Here is a 23,288-nt window from a genome sequence, read left to right as displayed (position 1 = left end):
TTCATTCTTCTGAATCCATCCTTGGATTCCACCGGACACTTCTCCAGTCTTCACAAGCAGCAAGTCTTCTTTGGGGGGAACTACCTTTACAACGCAACTTTTACAACGCTATGCTATTACAACGCATTTTTTACAACACAAAAGCTTTTACAACGCATGCTTTTACAACGCATGCTATTATATGGTAGGTACTTTTACAATGCATATACCATTACAACGCATTCTTTGAAAATGCCTTTACAACGCATGCATTTACAACGCATGCATTTACAACGCATGATATTATATGGTAAGTACTTTTACAACGCATATACTATTACAACGCATTTTTTAATTTTTGAATTTTAACTTAAATAAATATATATCGTATATTTAAATGTTTTTTATAAAAATATAAATTTAAAACAAGTGAGTAGTTTTACAAAATATTAATACTTGAGTATTTTTCTAATATAAAAGAGTATTTTTTAAGTTAATTTAATACTTGAGTATTTTTCAAAAAGGAAAGAGTATATTTAAATTTAAATTTAAAAATATAAGTGTGAGTAGTTTAACTAAATATTAATACTTGAGTATTTTTCTAATTTAAAAGAGTATTTTTACGTTAAATTAATACTTGAGTATTTTTCAAAATAGAAAGAGTATATTTTATTATACAATTAAAAATGTAAGTGTGAGTAGTTTAACAAAATATTAGTACTTGAGTATTTTTCAAATATAAAAGAGTATTAATATTAATAATAACAGAATTATAATTTGAGGAATTATTAAATGAGTAATTTTATTTAAAATTAAATATGTAATTAAAATTTAAAAATGGATTATTTTTAAATATTAATACTAGAACAATTATTTAAAATTAGTAACAGTTAATTAAAGGAAAAATTAGTATTAAGAAAGATTAATACTAGAGTATTTTTAAGTTACTTATATAAAGTTTAATGTTTGTCTAAAAAAAGGAAGATTACTTTTGGAGTATTATTTTTAAAAATTAGAGAAATGTAAAAAAAAAGAAAAAAAAAAAATTACCATTAAAAGAGTAATAAGAAATGAATTTTAGAAATAATAATACCTTTAGAAAAAATCCCAGAAAAAAAGTAACTTACTTGAAAAAAAATTTCCCACGCTTTTGCATTGAAGTCTATGAGATAATTTGTCCTTCATTTATTTTGGCAGCATCAGAATATACAACCCGCGGAACAAGAAAAGAAGAATCAGAAAGAGAAGAAAGAGCAAGTTTTGAAGGAAAAAGACAATAGAGTCGAGGTAAGGAACACATTTAGTAAATTTACATTTAAAAAGTTACATTTTTAATGAATAAATTACAATTTAAAAAATAATGACAGTAAACAAATAATGTATTCAAAATATATATTTATTGAAAAATTCTTAAAAAATAAACCATATTTTTATTAAATTTTGCAATGCATTTCACAATTTTTTGAAAATATATAAATATTTGATTAACATTTTTAAACATTTATTTACATATTAGTTAAATAAAGTAGTCCGTTAGAAATATTGATGCACGCGATGACGTAATGACGTGAGCGTCGACGTAATGCGCCATTTTGAAGAGCATCGGAGGAGGAAGCAGCAGGAAGCTGATCTGCGTCCAGGTAGGAAATATTTACATTTAAAAATATATATTAAACCTTTAAAAGTGATACATATATAGTGAGGAAAGAATAAGGAGAGGTTGCGGGAAAACTAATTGATGTTTTTAATGTTTTTAAACATGTCCACAATAATGTCATTAATGCATGCCTATGTCGGGTCGCGAAAAGTTATTTGTTTATTTAAAAAATGTATGTAACTGTTTAAAACATAAAAGTTACTGTTCACAAAGTTTATTTCTTTACTTCGGAACTAAAGAAAGTGATTTTGTACTTCATTTCTAAGTGAAAAAAAATAGCGTACTCGTAAATTTTGGGAGATAATGATTGAATAAAAATTGGTGATTATGCAGCAATGTGCATTTTGGATTATGGCTTGACATGTACAATTTAGATTGGTTTGAGTTTTGGTGATTATTTAGGTCGGAAAAAAAAGGAAGTTTTCAGTAATTATAATGGCGTACGGATGTAGAAAATTTGGTCAAATACTATGGGAAAGTAAATTTGTTGACATTGGTAGTTCTGCTAGAAATGAAGATTTTGAAGAAAAAAAAACCCGACTTGTTTGTTTGAAAAAAAATTTAGAAAATACATTGTATGCCAATTGTAATTTGATAAAATTAATAAATTTGAAGCAAAGCAGGAAAGTAAGTAGAATAAAAAATTTAGAAAGAAAGAATGTTAGAAAGATTTTCCAGGTAGTCTATAGCCACACACAACGAAAATTGTTGTACAATAGCCAATAGTCTCTCAGACATTTCCCTTGTTTTGACTGTTACTCGTGGGTTTAGACTACCTGCGAGTGTTTGGGCTATTCTCATTTCTTGAAAACTTTGCTCCTTCTTCAAAGTTTCCAAAAAAGAGTAGAAGTTTGGATGAGGTTTGCCAATTGTGTGGTTGAAGGAGTATTAATTCCATCCCTCAATGGCATTGTTTGTTTTTGCTTCTCCCTCTAAACAACTCGTGTAGCAGTTCCACCACTCCACATGGAATCGTGGCTTCCTCCTGCGACCCGATCTGCTTAGGTGTCCAATCCATGTGTCCTCAAAATAATTTAGAATGGGTGCCAATTTTTCTTCGTTACTCGTGTAATAAACAGATTCTATAATTGCAGTGTAGTACTCGTCCACACTATCGGGAGCAACAAAACAAAGTGCAGTTAATTTTTTTAGTTCAAATTGCAGTTTGCTATCACGAGAATATTCTGCAACTAGGGATGTTTTTTGTAATTTACGCCAAAATGCCTGGGAAAAATGAAAAAAACATCCCTGAATTTGGGTATCCGTGTACGTTTTAGTGATCACATTGATCATGCTCAATTCAAAATCAATAATTATTTTCCGAGGACTTTGAGATGTTTTACTTTTAATCACTGATAACAGTTCAGTGTATGTTGCAGAAGTCTTATCAGGTAGCAAACTGTATACTAAGGGAATTACTCTATTGTTAATTTTGGCATGTATAGTTTGAGTGAAAGGATGGGGTGTACTTTTAAACGTCCCATCCATCATCCAAATTTCACTACTTTCTAACTTAGCAAGGTTACGTGGGGTACTAAAAATGAGAATTCGTTTCTGAGGGTTTTCGTTGTCATGCAGAAGGAAAGGTTCATCAGAAAAAGAAATAGAAAGATCATGTGGAATTCTAATGTCAGAGAAAGAATGTGGTGCAGATAATTGAATGTTACTTGCCTGCTTTTGTCTTTGAATAATTCTTCTCAAATTAGGAATTATAGGCATGTTACTAGCAACATGACTGGGGACATGCTGTGCAACCTCTCTTAAAATGGATCCTGTAGAATCATTGGAGGTGCTTGCAATAGCTTTCATTTCGTTCACAGTTTCTCTAATTTCTACCTCCATTGCAGAGGCAGAGTGGTTATGTTCAGTGGTTTTCACAACTAAATTATCAACAGTAACCGCTCTGCCACTGCAATGGGTAGTGTAGTATTGCACACACCTCCAATGATTTCTAGTTAAACTTATTCTTTCCTTACTATATATGTATCCACCATGGTTTAATAAATTTTTGCCCTTCCTGGATTTAATATACTTTGCAGCTTCCAGACTAGACATTATCTGAAAAGAGAAGAGAAGAAAAACAAATTAGTCTGAAAAATTAAATGAAATACCTAAAATATAACAGTTACACCATCCAACACTTTCCCTACTGATGCACCTTCCTGGAGTTGGAATATTAATTTGCACCCCTACACCATCCAATACTTTCCCTACTGCTGCACCTTCCTGGAGTTGGAATAGTAAATTGCACCCCTACACCATACAACACTTTCCCTACTGCTGCACCTTCCTGGAGTTGGAATAGTAAATTGCACCCCTACACCATCCAACACTTTCCCTACTGATGCACCTTCCTGGAGTTGGAATAGTAAATTGCACCCCTACACCATCCATCCAACACTTTCCCTACTGATGCACCTTCCTGGAGTTGGAATAGTAAATTGCACCCCTACACCATCCAACACTTTCCCTACTGCTGCACCTTCCTGGAGTTGGAATAGTAAATTGCACCCCTACACCATCCAACACTTTCCCTACTGATGCACCTTCCTGGAGTTGGAATAGTAAATTGCACCCCTACACCATCCAACACTTTCCCTACTGATGCACCTTCCTGGAGTTGGAATAGTAAATTGCACCCCTACACCATCCTACACTTTCCCTACTGATGCACCTTCCTGGAGTTGGAATAGTAAATTGCACCCCTACACCATCCAACACTTTCCCTACTGCTGCACCTTCCTGGAGTTGGAATAGTAAATTGCACCTCTACACCATCCAACACTTTCACCACTGCTGCACCTTTAAATCTTGTTTAATAATACCTTGTTTTTTTTAAATTGGTTTTCTTGGTGAGTCTTCTTAAGTGGGGATGGGCTGTAGGCTGGAGTAGACACTTATGTGTTGATTTCAATGGTAAAACAAAAACAATTGTCTGCAAAAGTGATAAAAGGAAAAAATGAGAAAACTTAAGTTTGAAGAGATATGCAAATTTACAATAACTTATTTCAAAAATTAAATCCATTTTAATATATAGTACATAACACTTTTCCTACTGCTGTACCTTCCTGGAGTTGGAATAGTAAATTGCACCCCTACACCATCCAACACTTTCCCTACTGCTGCACCTTCCTGGAGTTTGAATAGTAAATTGCACCCCTACACCATCCAACACTTTCCCTACTGATGCACCTTCCTGGAGTAGGAATAGTAAATTGCACCCCTACACCATCCAACACTTTCCCTACTGCTGCACCTTCCTGGAGTTGGAATAGTAAATTGCACCCCTACACCATCCAACACTTTCCCTACTGATGCACCTTCCTGGAGTTGGAATAGTAAATTGCACCCCTACACCATCCAACACTTTCCCTACTGCTGCACCTTCCTGGAGTTGGAATAGTAAATTGCACCCCTACACCATCCAACACTTTCCCTACTGATGCACCTTCCTGGAGTTGGAATAGTAAATTGCACCCCTACACCATCCAACACTTTCCCTACTGATGCACCTTCCTGGAGTTTGAATAGTAAATTGCACCCCTACACCATCCAACACTTTCCCTACTGATGCACCTTCCTGGAGTTGGAATAGTAAATTGCACCCCTACACCATCCAACACTTTCCCTACTGTTGCACCTTCCTGGAGTTGGAATAGTAAATTGCACCCCTACACCATCCAACACTTTCCCTACTGCTGCACCTTAAAATGTTGTTTAAAAATACCTTGTTTTTTTGAAATTGGTTTTCTTGGTGAGTCTTCTTAAGTGGGGATGGGCTGTAGGCTGGAGTAGACACTTATGTGTTGATTTCAATGGTAAAACAAAAACAATTGTCTGCAAAAGTGATAAAAGGAAAAAATGAGAAAACTTAAGTTTGAAGAGATTTGCAAATTTACAATAACTTATTTCAAAAATTAAATCCATTTTAATATATAGTACATAACACTTTTCCTACTGCTGTACCTTCCTGGAGTTGGAATAGTAAATTGCACCCCTACACCATCCAACACTTTCCCTACTGCTGCACCTTCCTGGAGTTTGAATAGTAAATTGCACCCCTACACCATCCAACACTTTCCCTACTGATGCACCTTCCTGGAGTTGGAATAGTAAATTGCACCCCTACACCATCCAACACTTTCCCTACTGTTGCACCTTCCTGGAGTTGGAATAGTAAATTGCACCCCTACACCATCCAACACTTTCCCTACTGCTGCACCTTTAAATGTTGTGTAAAAATACCTTGTTTTTTTGAAATTGGTTTTCTTGGTGAGTCTTCTTAAGTGGGGATGGCCTGTAGGCTGGAGTAGACACTTATGTGTTCATTTCAATGGTAAAACAAATACAATTGTCTGCAAAAGTGATAAACGGAAAAAATGAAAAAAGTTAACTTTGAAGAGATATGCAAATTTACAATAACTTTTTGCAAAAAATAAATCCATTTAAATACATAGTACATAACACTTTACCTACTGATGCACCTTCCTGGAGTTGGAATAGTAAATTGCACCCCTACACCATCCAACACTTTCCCTACTGCTGCACCTTCCTGGAGTTGGAATAGTAAATTGCACCCCTACACCATCCAACACTTTCCCTACTGCTGCACCTTCTTGGAGTTGGAATAGTCAATTGCACCCCTACACTATCCATCAGTTATCCTATTTCTGCACTTTAGTCGAGTAACAATAGCAAAAGGGATGACTATTAAATTGTGGAAATTATAATACTCATAATGTAAAATACCTTTTTCAGTTGTTGTTTGTTCTCGTGCCTTTAAGGTAATGCTTGCTGCAGGATATAGTTATTTTTTTGTAACCGATTTACTGTGGAAAAAAAAAAGTTAAAAAAATTAATGTTACTTTGACAACGTTGGTTAAAAAAAAAACTTTTTTGAAAATTATGATATTTGTCAAATGAGTATGAGTAACAATTGGTTAAGAAAAATATAATACACATTGAATGCATTTAAAAATAAGAATAGTAATGGATACACCTACACTATCACTCAATTACTCTACCGGTGAACATTCTGGGACTTAGAATACTAATAGTTATCTCAGTAACTTTAAACGCTTTTTCACATGTAGTACCTAACTGAAGTCCTATTAGTAATTGTTACCCCTGCACCATGGTATAATTTCGTTTATGATGTAGTTTGTTTGAGGGGAAAAAATAGTTACCTTTGCAATAGAACACTTTTGCTAATGCTAAAAATATATTTTTAGAGTAAAATATTTTAAATTAAATTACATTTACCTTCACAATCGTAAAGGTGAGTCGATTTCTTTGAGGAGATACAAAAAAAGGTACACCAATTCTTGATTCTCAATATTTAGCACGTTTCTGTTTAATGAAAAGAAAGTAGTTGTTTTAAGTTGGTATATATTTTTTGTGATAACAAATTAGAAACAGTACATTTTAAAAGTTAATATTAAAAATTTAAAAATATATTTTGTATGGAAAGTAGACATATTTCACGCAAAACCATGGTTTAAAAATATTTTACTGACTTACTAGTAGTTGTCTACTAATAATGGTTTTCCGAAGGAATTCAGTGCTCTCTCTGAGGAGGTCGCAGTGGAGGTGACAGAGGGTCAGGTTTTGACGTCTGGTCTCTCTGGTAGTTGATAATCAACTGATTGCAAAATGGTGTCTTACTGGTATTTATAAGTTTTACTCTGTGTCACTATTAATTTTTTTAAAAACTGCGTTCGATGTGTTTTTTTTTATACTTTATTTTAATGTGGAAAATGATAATTTAAAAATGCTTTTTAAAATGTATTGTTTTCACTCATTTGCTCCGTTTTGGCATCCATTTTGGAACATGTCTTTTGGTATTGTTTTCATAGAAAGTGTTATAGGACAAGTTTTACAAGTGAGATGGTTAAAATGGCGCCTATGTGTATGTGTCTTCTGTTTTACTCTGTTTACTTACTTTTCGATTTAATCATGATAAAAATGTTTAAGCACTGTTGTTAAATCTATCGTTCTTTTTGTTAAACTTTGAAATGTGTGAAAACGGAATTTTATTGGGGATTTTGAGTATTAATTTTAATACTCGAGTATTAATTTTAATACTCGAGTATTAATTTGGTAATGCATTTCAGTAGATTTACGCTCAGTTTTTTTCCACATTTTAATACACTTCCCCACCCTAAAACCCCTAATTTCCCTGCATCCCGTGCCAGATTTTATTGTACTTTTAAATAAATAAAAAAAAAATCGCGTTGTAATGGTATGCGTTGTAATAGTTTTCGTTGTAACAGCACTTTTCAGTATTTTAATAGGTTTTGCGTTGTAAAAGTATTCGTTGTAAAGTAATGCGTTGTAGTAGTACTTGCGTTGTAAAAAATGCGTTGTAATGGTATGCGTTGTAATAGTATGCGTTGTAACGTCATACATCCCTTCTTTGGCTTCCATTGAAAACAACGCCGCAACCCGACACCAAAAGACACCTATGCACCCGGCTTCCCTGGGTGAGGTAACTTGTGCACTCCGGTGCTCCTGTGTGTGTTGGCCCTCAAACTACTTACCTTGTAAGTGACTTGTTTGTAGACTCTCCCAAAGTACCCTAGAACTTTAAAATTCCAACCGCGACTTGCTCCATTGAAATCAATAGGGAACCCGCGGCTGTGTTCTCACACTGCACGCATCTCCCATGGGTCCTTTACTTACCTGCCTTGGGTGGATTAGTGAAGCCCCAGTGATTCTGAAGGCCCTAGGCCTTGTCCCCTTGCAAGTCGACATTCCTAAACCTTTTTTTTAGTATATGGTCTGGTACGCCCCTAGGGCCCCAGCCATATTTGTGCTTAATTTGTTGTGAAACGTTGATCTTTGCATATGTTCCTGACTTCTAATCTCATAAAGAGATTAGTGGAGTGTGTCTAGAAATAAATACATATATATTTTATATATATACCTGTGTGGTGTCCTTTCATTTGGTACTTCAAGAGATTATAAGGTGAAACAAGCTGCTGTACATTCCTCAGAGACTTAGCCTAAAGGTTGCTCTCCACAGCTGCCACTGGGATAGCTTTCTTTAAAAGGTTGTCTTAAACCTATCTACCATAAGAGTCGAATTGGACTGGTGCAATGTGGCCACTTTAACCAGTGACCAGCATATGTCTGAAATAGTGCAACATTGGGCTCTTCTCTGTCATCTCTTCCCAGCTACAACACAAGTGTGACACTGTCAGACACAGCAGTGTATGTGTATTGGTCAGGCTACCTTGAAGTATACACATCACTTCTCACCTCCTTGCTATGCAATGACTCCCCATTCAGACACAGTGTCAGTTCAATGTGCTCAGCGACATCTACAATGCACTCTACTACCAGGGGTCCATCGGTCCTAAATACCATATTTTCTTTCAAAACACATGGTCCTCTAGTGTGCATCATTTGCTTTCACCCACACCCCAGTATGCATTGGAACATGAAAGGAGTTCGGGTGGTCCCTACCATGGCAGTGACACCTGTGGACTCTTGCCTCAGGACTGCTGCGTGCAATGTAGTTTCATGCTAGTGACTATACACTTGGCTCTTTGCATGTTTCTATGTGATGATACATCACATGCCCCATACCTGGGCCCCCTCTCATTTGATGAGATTATTCTCTAACATTCACATTCCATTTCTTAGTAAGTAAGGTACACTAGCCTCATGATGGAAGGTTTCCTGCATTATCACAGTCAGGTTGGGCAGGGTTCAAGTATCCATGCATGATGTGTTGTTCCAGTCCATGTTTTTTGCTTTGTATTATGGGACTTGCAGATCTGGTGCCTCTTGTTATACATTCCACTACAAGTCCCCATGTTCAAAGGTGACCCTGGACTGGTGCAACACATTACACATGGAATGTACAAAGTGGACAGAGCTGGACTGAGCTGTGCAACATGTTACTGGGCAGTATAACTTACATTTCTGTGTTGTTTACCTGTACATAAGAAAGATTTCAACCCTTTCCCTTGCACATTGCACACAGCAGCACAATTACATAGCTTGTTGCACTGCACAACATGACCATGTTGCCCATATTGCCACTTGTTGCCACTTACCCTGTAGGTCTTGCTGGTCCTCATAGCCAGGACTGTCCTGTCTGGGAACCCCTGCCACCAACTCCTCTGGGATGACAACTGCCACCCGCTCCTCCAAGGCATCGAGGTCCTCCTGGTCCAACGGGTCTTCCTCCTCTGGTCTGCATGGCTGTATTCGGGTTGTAAGTCAGTTTCTCCTTTGTCTTGTGCTTATAATCATGCCAGCGCGTCTTGCAGTCGGTCACTGTCCTCTTTACTTGTCCAGCGCTGTTGATCTTGGCTGTTATAGACTGCCAAATGGGCTCTTTCTTCCCTAATACCAATTTGGAGGTGACATGGAGCTGATGCACGTGCTTTGTCACCTCTGTTATCAAGATGTCATTCTTATCCTCACTGAAATTACACTTCCTCTTCCTGTTTCCCTGGGAGTCTGTCTGGACATCCTGGCTAGTGCTGGGGATGTTGCGGTTATTGCACTTGCTGCGGTTCTCAGCTCCCTGCTCCATGTATGCCTTCTGTGATAATTGTTTTCTAATGCTTCATTTTTTATGAGATGTTGGAGCCTGATGCACTCAAAAGTGATGCTAAGGTGGTTTGTCTTGTTTTACATACCGCAAGCCAGCCTTACGTAACATTGGCTACACATGCGTCAGTTTCAAGCCATCAGCCATCCCACGGATGCGTCATTTTTTTGGACGCACCATGTGACCTACAGAATGGTGCACCATACCATAAATAGGACATATCCATGGTGTTTAGAAATGATGTACTGCAGTGCAACATTTTCTGATGCATTGATGTCTTGCATAGTTAAGAGATCGTCAAAAGGGTGATGGAAACACTTTACCAGCAGAATGAGCTGAAAAAGGACAAGCTGCACATAGAAGGTTCATCTGTGAATTCTAATACACATAAACACCAAATATCTGACAGATGACATGTCAGATCTATTTATTTTTAAATCCTTGGCAAAGCCAATAGGTCTATTATTGCCTCCAGCCAGGCTTAGTTTTATCTTGTAAAGATGTTTTATCGGTAGCCTACCGGGACCACATCCATTAAATAGTGCCACTATAGTCAATAGAAACCACAGAAATTACTCTGTTTATGGATGTGAGGAATGCATAGAATGTATTTACTCACATTGAATATAGCCAGTAGCTGAAGTGGCCTAAACCACTGCTCCATGTTGCATGCTGTAGCTGGCGGAATAGATGTGAATGACACAATAACAGACTAATGGATGAAGACGGCTGACTGAAAACCCCTATAAGTAAATATATTGAATAATATGTTGTTAAAATCAAAAAGGTCTTGGCTATCACAACATCAAAAAAAAAGAATACTTTTTTATTAGAAATTATTCTTGTCATTTGAAAACTATTGCACAGGAGTGAGCGAATGTGGATGGATGCTTTTTTATTTTTGAGCATTTGGGGAATTTGCTGTGCCATCCACTGCAGGGGATTTTTAATTTTCCTTTTTTGGCAGATGTTTGACTAGATTGCCAAAGGGACTATGCCAACAAAACCCAGAGTTTTTGCCAAGCACACTTGAGCACAAACGTGTGGCTTCTCCATGAATATTCTGGCTGCTTTTCAGGCATTATGCATTGACAAGGGATTGTGTTGTCGTTGGAGGCCGGGAGGAAGAAAGCATTTGGATTTGTAGGAAGAGAGTGATGCTTCCTATTCTTTGTAATGTTTATGTCTGCATAAGATGAGTTAGCGCCTGCTTGGTGAGGGTGCCTGTCAAGCACCTGCATGCCTTGTTGTACGTACTGTGAGAATCAGTGATTCCAATAGTTTTTTGCTTTGTGGGGAGTTGATGCATGCTTTTGTTTCTCTGCTGAAGCTGAAGGCATTGTTTTTTTGTTCACACATTGTCGTTTCTGGTTTTCCTACTCTTGAAGAAGCCTACTATATTTAGATTTTTCCAAACTTGGAAAAGGCGCATTTCAAGAGATGAATGGGAGCACATTCCCAACACCCACTTTTGCTCATGAGCTTGGTGATGTTCTGTCGTTCAGGAGGTGTTATATTCTCTTATTTTCCATTATGTGTATAACTTGTTTTCTTTTAAAAACTGTGGGGCAGATTTACTCTCTAATGAGATGCAAAGTGGGCGTCACTGGGCAGTACAACCCTGTAAATATCGCTGATGTACACATCGCGATATTTACAAGGCTGCCCACGCATTTTAGCAGACCTTAGGGGCATATTATCAAGAAACGGCGTTAACATTATCGCCGCTTTAGCGGCAGAAAATTGCCGCTAAAGCGGCGATAATGGGCTTGATAATATGCCTTTGAGAATTCCCATAGAAGCCCATGTTCTGGTGTCAACATGGGCTTCTATTGGAATTCTCAAGGGCATATTATTCAAGCCCATTATCGCCGCTTTAGCGGCAGTTTTCTGCCGCTAAAGCGGCGATAATGTTAACGCCGTGCTTGATAATATGCCCCCATGTTTTTGGAGACAACAGCTGTTTTCACCAAAACCTAACGTCTGCTAAAATGCAGACTTAGCTATACTTACCATTGGGGGTGGATTATGCTGATACGACTCGTATCAGCAAGGTTATCAGCTTTTTCCATGGAACATCGCTGGAAAACCTGCGATGTTCCATGGAAAACATCGCTATCACTGGGAAATTATCGCCATTGCGCTATGCGTTGTTAATACAATGCTAGCATGGCGATAATTTCCTGCGATAGCCAGCGATAACATTTTTCTCGCTAAGAGTGGCCAGCGATAATTATCTCTGCCGCTTGTTAATATACCCCCTCTGTGTTAAGTTCGTACTTATCCCACTTTCAGGAACAGGCAGAAAAGAAAAGAAAATAACAACCAGTTTTTGCCATTTTTGCAGTGGTGGTCTATTTCCAATTTGCTATGTTTCTACCTGCTTACAAATAGTGGGAGAAAAAGTGTGAACCCAAAATGCTATACATTTCTGAAGAATAGATAAAACTTCGAATTCTGCAAAGGTTTATATCTATACATTGCTCAAGATGTTCTCAAATAAACTAATAGCTGTAATAAAATATGTGCAAGTAGGAAAAAAGAAATATGTAGTAAGGTTTTCAATTGTTTTTGTACGGAAGACCAATCTACATAATTAATATACCCCTGGTATTTTCTATGACATCACCATAAGGACGTGCTCATCCAGTGTTCCGATGGGGCCTCCTCATCACTCTCATCCCATTGCACCCCAATAAACCGAAGGTGAGATCCGGGTATGTGGGGGACCACATGCCCGGCCAACGACAGAAGCGTTTGCAACAGGGACCACACCTGGTGGCGCTGTTCAGGGGGGACGGGCCATTGAATGCCACCACAGACAAAAACACAAGATGATGCAGATGGCGCTGAGAAACATGCATAGGGACAAGGGATCCTGGCACTGCACTGATGGTACCACAGAAGTATGTGGATTAATGGCGACACCTGAAGATAACAACAAAAATATAGACCCAGAAAGAAAAACCATCACCAACCCCATGCGAGCCTCCCACCAGAAACAAGAGTAGACATCTTGAAGAGGATCCAAGCAGTGGAACAAGGGGAGGCCTCATCTAGGCAGAACCAGCATCAAATAGAGAGAGGTGAAGCACATACAAACGGTGATAGTGCCAGGATGATGGCAAGATTATTGTGAAGGTGCAGAAATCCAAATAAGACTGCCTGGAGTAAGTAGTGAACCAAGGAGAACTGACTAGAACAAATTCTAGAGACACCAGCAACGGCATGAGGGAGATACAAACCGAATGGCATAATGAGCAAAATGAAGTATCTGCCAGGTAGTGTTGTTGCCAAGCTGTGAGAGACGATTATGCCTGGAGGCTACTCAAGGTAGATCTTTAAAGTGGCGTCATGCAAAATGATGTCCCTCCGGAGAATATGAGAAGGGACCTGTGTCTTTCACATCTCACAGATATTAATTAGACTTGCCCTGAATGGGACCCCACATAAATGTTTTGGGGCCACTATGGGTTAGGGCCCCAGGCGTCTTAGGAGCTGCATGGGGCCTGCATTATTCCCCTGCTTGTGTGAAAGACTGCATGGGTCGAAAAACATCAATATAAGGGGCATATCAGCAAGGGCCGGCGATAATTATCGCTAAGCGCACTTAGTGCGAGGATAATTATCGCCGGTCAACTCTGAATTTTATCGCGGAGATAGCGTGCTATCGGCAACACTTATCTCCAAAGCGATACAATTCAGAGCGCAAGCTGCCAACTGTGCGATTATCGCTGGAAATCCAGCGATAATCGCACAACATTTGGCAAAAGCTTGCTAATAGGGCGTTAAAATTATTGCCGCTTTTCGTCCAAAAACGGACGCTAAAGCGGCGATAATTTTAACTCCGGCCCTTGCTGATATGCCCCTTAGTACTTTGAGTTCTTTCACCTATATGTTGATTTTGCTGGTTAATCTGGGAAAAAGAAGAAGCGCTAATTGACTCAAGCCAAAACACTCAGGATTTCCCTCGTCCTCTAGTTTTCAGAAAAGCTCAGGCTTGGTAGTGTTCCCTGGTTGCCTGCTGACCTTGGACACAAATACTGCAGCCATGCCCTATGTCAAGTCAACTTTGACAACACAAAGGTGTAGTTTCAGACACTTCCTCCCCCTTACAAAAGGGGCGCTCACACACGTCGGGTATGCTATCATCAAGAGAAGTATGGGGAAGCAGAATGGTACAGCGTTCCTTATTGGCAGGAAATTTGAGGCTCAGAAAAGATTTGCAGAAATGTTACTAGGGGTGTACATATCAAAATTCCCCGTATCTTTATTGGGTATTGTTTTTGTCTCTTGACAAAGTGATACAAGTTTAATAGGAAGGTAAACCTTAACCTACCTTTTCCATCTTGATTCATTATTGGGTCCTCACATCTGTCACTGGGGAGCTTCCAAATGTTATGTTAGCTGGCATTTGAATCACATGACGCTCTTACTGAAGTGAAGTGATTACAGGCAGACTTGTATATGTGGTTGGAGAGGTGTGATTGGAGTTTGACTTACATGGCTAGTGTGGGGTGCATTGGTCTCTATTATTCTGACTTACTGCCTTCTGACTATAAATTAGGGGGCATATTTACAAGGGGATTGCGCCACTGGAAAGTGTAATGGATGCTGCTTTGAGCATCCCACCGCAGCACTCATTGCTTTTTGGCACTGCCTCAGATTTACAAGGCGGTGTAAATCTGAGGCAGCACCAAAACTAACACTATTGCTTTTTCTATGTGTGCTGCATTCTGCAGCACACATATACGTAACAAATCGTCATTATTGATTGTTAATGTGGAGGAAGGGACACCTTCCTGCACATAAACAATCATTCCCTGCAACACAGACACCCTTGCACTTTGGAGCAGGGGCATCTGTGTTGGCGCTAGGTAGCTATTTTTAACATCAGCTCTAGGGAAAACACAGGGGTGCACCGTATTGTTGTAATTACGGCCTGGCACACAGTGCATGGATGTTTAAAAACATCTCTTTTTCTATTGCGGCTTGTGCAGCGGCCCATTTCGGATTCGATGCATAGGCCACAATGGAAAAAGGGATGTTAACGTCCGCCTGCAGGGCCGTCGTATCATAATTGGACTCTTAGGACTGCCAACTGCTTTTCGGACAGTCTTGAAGCCGAAACAATGGCTGTCGGTTGTTTGTCCGCCCGCCTTCGTAAGGAGGCCCATGGTTGTAAAAAACATACTTTTTTGTTTGATTTATTAAATAGAAGTTAAAATATTAATTTTAGATGTTAGTTTTGTTAATATAATTTTTTTTAACAAAGTTTATAATTTAAAATGTTTGATTTAAAAAAAAATAAGAAAGCAATTTATAATGTGTATAGTGTAGTATCAGGTTGTTAGGTTTGTATGAGAATAAGGTGGTAAGTTATTTACATTATAAGTTATGTATTATTATTGTTAATTAATATTGTTTTGTAAATTAAATATTTAACTGATTAATAATTATATTAGTTGTTTATTGTTTATTAGTTAAGTATATATTTTTTTATTTTGCTTAAATATTTTAGTTGTAGTAGTGGGATGTTGTTTTTTGCAGTCGAATGATGTGGGGGATGTTTAAAAAAATACTAATAATTTTTGTTAATGCTAGTTAACTTTTAATTGTTTATTAATTACATAATTGCTTTTCATTATTTAAATTGTATTTTTTTATTTGTTCTATTTTTAATATTTTGCACTTTATTTGAATGCTGGTATTTTTATTGGTAATGTATATTTTGTTTCTTTTTGTTGGGGAATAGGGTGGAAAGTTAATTAAAGTACAAATAATCTTATTTTAATGTTAATTGATTTTTCATTGTTAAATAATTTTGTAACTTATCATTACTTACAAACTTGTTTTAATTTTTATAGTTGTTGGATTCATTATTTTTTTTAATTTTACGTTCTATATAAATATTTTTATTTTTGTTGGTAATTTGTATCGTAGTAGCGTCCGATTGACTTTGTAGGGGAATAGTTTAGAAATTATTTAAGGTACAAGTGTTGTTTTTAATTCCAATTAATTTTAATTGTTACTTAATTATGCAATTGGTGATTAATTTTGTAAAACGTTTTATCTTGTAATTGCTTTATTAATTTAAAATGTGTTTACAGTATATTTATTTGTTTACAGTTTTGCTAGAAATGTATATGTTAGTAATGATTAAGGCAAGCCCGTCTGCGCCCGTCCGCACCCAAACGGGACCCGGGTCCATGACTCGTGGCTCAAAAAGGGCCATAGGTTATGTTATTCTACTGAGCAGCTAATGGTTTGCCGTAACATACCACTCCCTGACTGTACTCTATTAAATCCTGAGGACGGAGGCAAAAAATGTCTATGCAGTGGCTTTTCCTTTAAATTAGCGCCCTGTCATGATTTTAGTCCGCTGACCATCAAACAAAAAGACCTTTCTCTTAGCAATGCCTCCCCAGTTAATAAGAAATTTTCCTTCCTTAACACTAACTGCCACTCTCTTCCCAAACATAAAGCTGACATCTACGATCTTTTGGTCAGTGAACAACCGGACGCGATGTTTCTTACTGATGCAAACAAGGAGAAGGGAGACCCTACTCACTGGGAACCAGGGTAAATTATGTGTGACAGAAACAGTGGTTCCTGTGGAAAAGTCCTTATCTATATTGGTAATACTGTGCGCAATCGCAATAGTTATGGGTTACTTAGATGTCAGACGGAAATGAGACCAAGAAAACTTCAGTTTGTGTATACAACAGATTTTTCATATATTTTTTGAAAGGTATATAAATATGTACAAAAAGTTTTTTTCAGATAGTGCTTAGTGATCCCAGTGTAAATGGAACCAAAAAAGGAACAAAAAAGGTTAGTGAATTTGTGACATATATAACTCGGTGTCCATCATTTTGAAAGATGACCATCTACAAATATGTAATAATCACAGCCATTGTATACAATAGTCAGAGCTGGTCACAATGGTTTGCTTTGCACAGTTGTTGACGACGTTTCGACCCTTCAAAGGATGTAGGGTCTCTTCAGGACCTATGGATTTAGGGACATCTGAATACCGGGAGGTATTGCGCAGCCAAGTCAAGTGAGAAGAAAAAAGTAAAGGAATACTCACACTGGACCCAGCCAGGTACCCAGAGTGAGAGACGGGGTGAAGGGCTAGCAACCACGGATAAGTACGGCAGGACAAGTGCCACCGTGTAGGGAGCAGGTATTCCTGGGAAACATAGGTAATCAAATCACTCCAGAGAGTTAGCGTTTTTCACACAATGAAATCATATTAGAACCCACTATAATTCTTAATATTAGTATGTCTCCACCGAAAAACTGTTTGAATTATGATTAAAATCTGTTATCACCCTTTCGGCATGTACCATTCTGTTATCCTCAAAACTGCGCAGGGCTCTAGAAAACCGATCACCCAAGAGCCATCGAAGAGTCATCAAGAGTTATCAGGCGTGGGCAGGCAGGCTCTTAACAATAAATAACAAAAAATAACCAACAAAATAAAAACAACATTTTTTCACCAAACCAATAAATCTACAATTAACAAATCTATTGCAGAGAAAAAAACAGCAAAATCACCAAAGTTCAGCAAAACAAGGAAATAATTAAAAATATTTACAACAAAGCTACAGCAAAAAACTAAACCAAGGGTTCTTATTAACCCAATCAATCACTTTAATATCTCATCGACCAACCAACCAGCCAGCTTGGACCATCTGCTTAACCAATTGTTAGGAAGTACCAGGAAGCCGAGCAGCCCCTTAATAATAAAATAAATAATAAATACAAATAAAATATAATCTCTGGGATGAGATCAAGACGAGGAAAGTGATGGAGCAGGTAAAACAAAATGTTGTATACCTCCTTTGTATGAAAATACTAACTTTATAACCTACTTATTATGATTTTACTAACGGTTTGCTGTGTTAAACTAAACCAACCTTTTGCATGCACCAATTACACGTGGGACTTATTGCTCTTTGCACGGCAAAATAACTCTAATAACTAAAATATCTACGCATTTTAATAGTAGTACATGTGGTAATAGGATATTGCATGATTTATGTTGCTTTTGTGATGTTTGCGTTCCTGTTTGGATCCTAAAGGTGAGTATTATCGCTTTAAATGTCGCTAAAGGCTAGGAAAATACTGGGATTAGTGAGGGTTTAACGTTATAATCTTTATTTCTTTGTATTAATTATTCTTTTGTGTTTGTTTCGCTTAAGTTGACATTTGGGCCTACCAAAATATGGTGTCCGAAATGGAGTTCAGAAGTGGACACTGTCTCGTGCGCGCGATGTCTACTGCGCAGACTCGGCTGGCTCCGTGAACTTCCCGACGACCCCAAGGTACAGTGTTCCTAGTCAAGGATAGGAACATGGAAGACTGCCAAACTTCAGTCAGTAAAATCTGGTCTAAATGAACAATTGGGACATACAAGCAAACCTTCAACAATGTTGCATAAGGGCAACACTGACAGAGGAAATGAACCAGCAAAATCCATGAGAACCTCATAGAATAAAAATCGGACGTTCCCCAACCAGCCAATCACCCTCTTTCTTAGCCTAAAAATGTTTCATGTTATCCTGAAATTTATTATAAAAACAGTAGTAGAATAGGGAGGGGCGTTCTAGGCATTCTGCAGTTTCGATGACTGGACACCCCAATCGACCCCACAGACGATGACAGATGCTTGCACGATTTCTTGTCCTTTGGAGATCTTTGGGACTGTAACGTGCTGAGCAAAGAACTTTCAGACTTTGAGCTTTGGCCTGCTTATGTTGGACAATTTAAAGGCTAAATTTGGTTATGCAGAGCCAAATGAATTAGAGAAAATCCATATAGCAAGAATAGGTAAATATAAATGTCATGCGATTTGTGAACAAAATTCTAAACTTGATCGATTATTAATGCTGATATTAATTAAAATAATATTTAGCTAAACAAATATGATTAACAGAATTTATGAGTTTGTGGTTTTTCAATGAAGAGAGTAAAGGATTCTGAGTCTTAAATTGTGTTTTAGCTGGTTCTAAATCACCATCAACCAATCCAACTAATTGGTCCATCGACCAAGTGGTGGAGTGCCGTGATGTTTAGGATTAGGAATCTATAGGTGGTGAATGCTAATGTATATTCTGTAAAATAACTTTTCTTCCCTATAGGTAATAAGGTACCCCCCACATGTCCAGCGCGAAATCATCATCCCTCCTGTGTGCAGACCCGTGAGTGGTGTTATGGGCCCCACCAATGAATGCGTCTGTGAATGAGCTAGTGTGAAGTTGGGTCTGTGACGCAGGAAGGGATAAGTTGTAAATTTTGCCCCTTTCTCTTTTTCCCGGTCTTGCGGTGGATCAGTTCTTCTGGTAGCAGAATGATGGTTTCATTGCATTGGTTTGGTGATTATTGCTTATGGATTTGATTATTGCTTATTGATTTCCGATCTTTTGATTATTGCTTATTGATTGTGAATGTTTAGATGAGTATTGATTTATGTACTAACATTCCATGTTGAGTAGTGTTGCGCTCTATGTTGTTTTGGAAGACTTTTGTGATGTAGGCAGTCGGATGGCCTGTGGCAAGTGAAGTCACATGGTGAATTGTTTGTTGCCCTGTAGGTACACGGGGAAAACGTGTGACGATTGAAGTTGCACGACGCATTGTCTGGGTTCGATTTGGTAACATCGTCGTGTGTTATCGTTAGGGTCATTTCTGTGTGAAAGAGGTGTATGGGTAGCGAAGGCCACCTGTGAAATTTTGGTCTTAAGTAACAGGAGTCCACGTGAACTCTGATTACGCTTATCACTGGAAAGGTAATAGGTGTTCCCTAAGCTTGATAGAAGGGTAAAGTAGATGCTACTTTATTAACAAATGTAGTAATTCTGTAGTAGGGCAGAGGTAAGCGCTGCTCTCAGGAAAGACAGGATTCTGTGTGGATGAACTACATTTTCCGTATGAAAGTGTGTAAATAAAATAGCATTCGACTCAATTGTGAAACTCTGGTTTTATTTCTCAGGAGCAGTGCTTCTCCAACAGGTGTCTTATTTCCAGAGAAATGGTTAGTTAATGCTTGTTAAAAGGGTAAGGTAGAGGGAAGTGCTACTTTATCGGCGAGAGCAATGATTCCGTAGTACGGCAGAGGTAAGCGCTGCTCTCGGGAAAGACTGAATTCTTGTGAGAAAGGTCAAGACTATCTCTTTGTTAGCGAAACAGATAATGGTGGTGTTTTTATGTCGTTACCAACAGAATTTGAGTAAAAGTGAATGTAAGAAAGTTTGCCGATAAATTTTGTAAAGGAGGGGTCAGCAGAATCAGGAGTAGCGAGAAAAGCTGACGTCAGAAAAGACCGCGCTGGGATTGGCCAGTCAGTAAGAAACGTAGACGCTCCTGATTGGTGCGTTAGTGTGTGCCGCGCTAGGAGAGGAGAATTCCAGGGTGACGTAGACGCTCCGAAATGGTGCGTTAGTGTGAGTCGCGCTGGGATTGGAGAATTGCAAAAGTGACATAGACCCTCCGGATTGGTGCGTTAGTGTAAGTCGCGCTGCGATTGGATAAAACAACAGAATAGTCGTAGGAGAAATCTAGCGATACTGAAAAGAGAAAATTATGTATTACGATCCACCAGAAAAAGAAAAAAAGTCCTGGTTCGGGAAGATCAAGAGTTTATTTAAGAAGGACAAACCGGTTGTGACTAAAGAGGGACAGTTGCTTCCTCCACCGAAATCACCTGCATCCTTTATGGTTGCGAAATATGGTTATCATACATGTATTTTGTTAGACAATTGGGCAAAGTATACAAAAGATGATGGAGTTTTAGCATTTCCGGAACATCGTTCTTTCAATTTAGCGGTATTGCGGAATTTAAGAGAAAGAATGATGAAACTAGAACCGAGACCTAGACCTACTCAGTTTGAAACATTAACAGAATGGGAAGATGAGATGTATGACAGAGAACGACCGCGGAGTGGCGGAAGGTACAAATATATGTTTGGTAGAGCGTGTGGACAAGAGAATCATGATGATAGAATGAGGAGATGGCGAAGTGCAAATATGACTGATGGTATGTTCCCTATGAGAAGTGCTGAAGAGATTAGTAGTAGAAAATGTACAGAAAAGAGAAATAATACAGAATCAGAAGGTTATAAGTATGGTGTGCATGAGACGGAGGATGATGTTCTTGAGGACATGTTTTATAAAAATCCACCCCCGTATCAATCAAATTCCACATAGTTGACACCACGTGCCCCAGTAAAAGAATCACCACAAAATATAAAGTTTGAATCAATACCACATGAGGTAGGAAGAAATAATCCCTTTAGAGAAACAGAAAATATACAACCTGGTAAAATGGCAAATGAAAATTCAGCTGAATTAGCAAAAACAACTTTAGAGTTAACTGAAAAGATTTGGGAATTAAATAAAAACTTGGAAGCTGTAACTGTTCCTGTAACAATACTTTTCCACTGGATTCAAGCAAGCCTGGCTGAAGACGGCTGAAATGCCAGAAACCGGTCCTACGAAGCTTATTTCCGGTCCAGGGAAGACATGGCTTGGTAGTTCGGGCTGGACTGTTCCCATGAGGCACAGGGTCAGACTGATTTGCATATGGGCATGTCTGACCTGGGGTGGCAGAGTGGGCTAAAGAACGGTGATGGATTAAACCCAGATCAGTTGACTGGGGGTGAGTGCTTGCAATGTTCAACACTCCGTCCATCATTTCCTTTGGTTTTTGCCTGTAACAATAGGACCTGTGATGCCTATTTTTGATAAACAAAAGGATAGTGAGCATTGTCTGACGATTCCTTATAACAGTAATAAACAAACCGAAATGCAAAAAAGAGGTTCAAGAGAGAATCCTTGAAGACAAGTGGTAGGAATTTCTGAACAAAGTACGCCTAAAAATTTGACAGTAAATCAGAGTCTAGTGAATAGAGCAATAATGACGACAGAATCAGTACCAGGGTCACCAAAAGGTTTAGAACAAACGCGAAATTAAATGATTCCTGTATGTCCTACTTCTGATGAATTAAGTGAATGGTTAAGGAGTTTACAGCAAAAAGATGCTGAACCTCAACCTTTAGATGTGTCCAAATTAAAAATTGTTTTAGAAGAATTAATAGTAGGAACTATTCCCACAGAAAAGTTAAAAGCCTATCAAGATGAAGAATTAATGTTTCTATGCAAAAGTATAACATGGAGAGCAGGAAATTTACATGAAAGATTAGAAGAAGTAGCAAGTGAAATGGGTATCGACTTTGAAAAGGTAAAGTCTTTACAAAAACCATACAGAGTAGACTTTTCTGAAAAGGACATTGAAAATTTGAATACTGCAGGACGAACAACTCAGATTAAAGATTTAAATATTTTACTGAGAAAATGGGGTGATGTAGATAAATGGAAAAGTAGATGGTTTCGAAAACGAGACGATGCAGCAAACAAAATGTTTGCAGCTTATCCAGTAAGAGAAAAAGAAAAGATAGTGACTGAATGTCCCATGAGGGAGATTCCAGGCGGAGGCTATGTGCATGTTCCCTGGACCAGACAAGACATTGTATCATTCACCAATGACTTTCCTTGCTTGCGCGAGAAGCCGGTTGATTGGTACAGGCAGGTAGATAGGTTTGTAAAATTGTCTAAAGTACTATGGATTGATTTGAATAGTTAATTTGACATAATTGTACCAGCAGACCTATGGGCAGAATGTAAAATTACAATAGTTTGGCCTACTCAAGAATACCCTAGAGATCCAAAAACTGGTGCCCCTGATCAAGAAGTAATGAGAAAATATGAACAAGTAGTTACCTTTCTGAAAAATAAAGTGCCTCCTAAAGAAACTGTTTGGGTAAAAATTGATAGAACTCATCAAGAATTGAAAGAGTCTGTACACGCATATTATGAGAGATTGATACTAGCTTTTAAGCAATACAGGGGTGATGAAAATTTGAGTGAGAAGGATTTGAGTCATTTTGTATATATCGAATTGTATATGGGTTGCGACCTGAAGTAAGTGAAATGATTAAACAGCATACAGTGGATTGGCAAAACAAAAAGATAGATGAAGTACTGAGACATGCAAAATATTTTAGTGATGAAATTGAAGAA

The sequence above is a fragment of the Triturus cristatus genome, chromosome 5_2 (assembly GCF_964204655.1).
Source record: "Triturus cristatus chromosome 5_2, aTriCri1.1, whole genome shotgun sequence".
Lineage (NCBI taxonomy): Eukaryota > Metazoa > Chordata > Amphibia > Caudata > Salamandridae > Triturus > Triturus cristatus.
The sequence above is the reverse complement of the archived record's forward strand: the minus strand, read 5'-3'. Positions refer to the sequence as shown.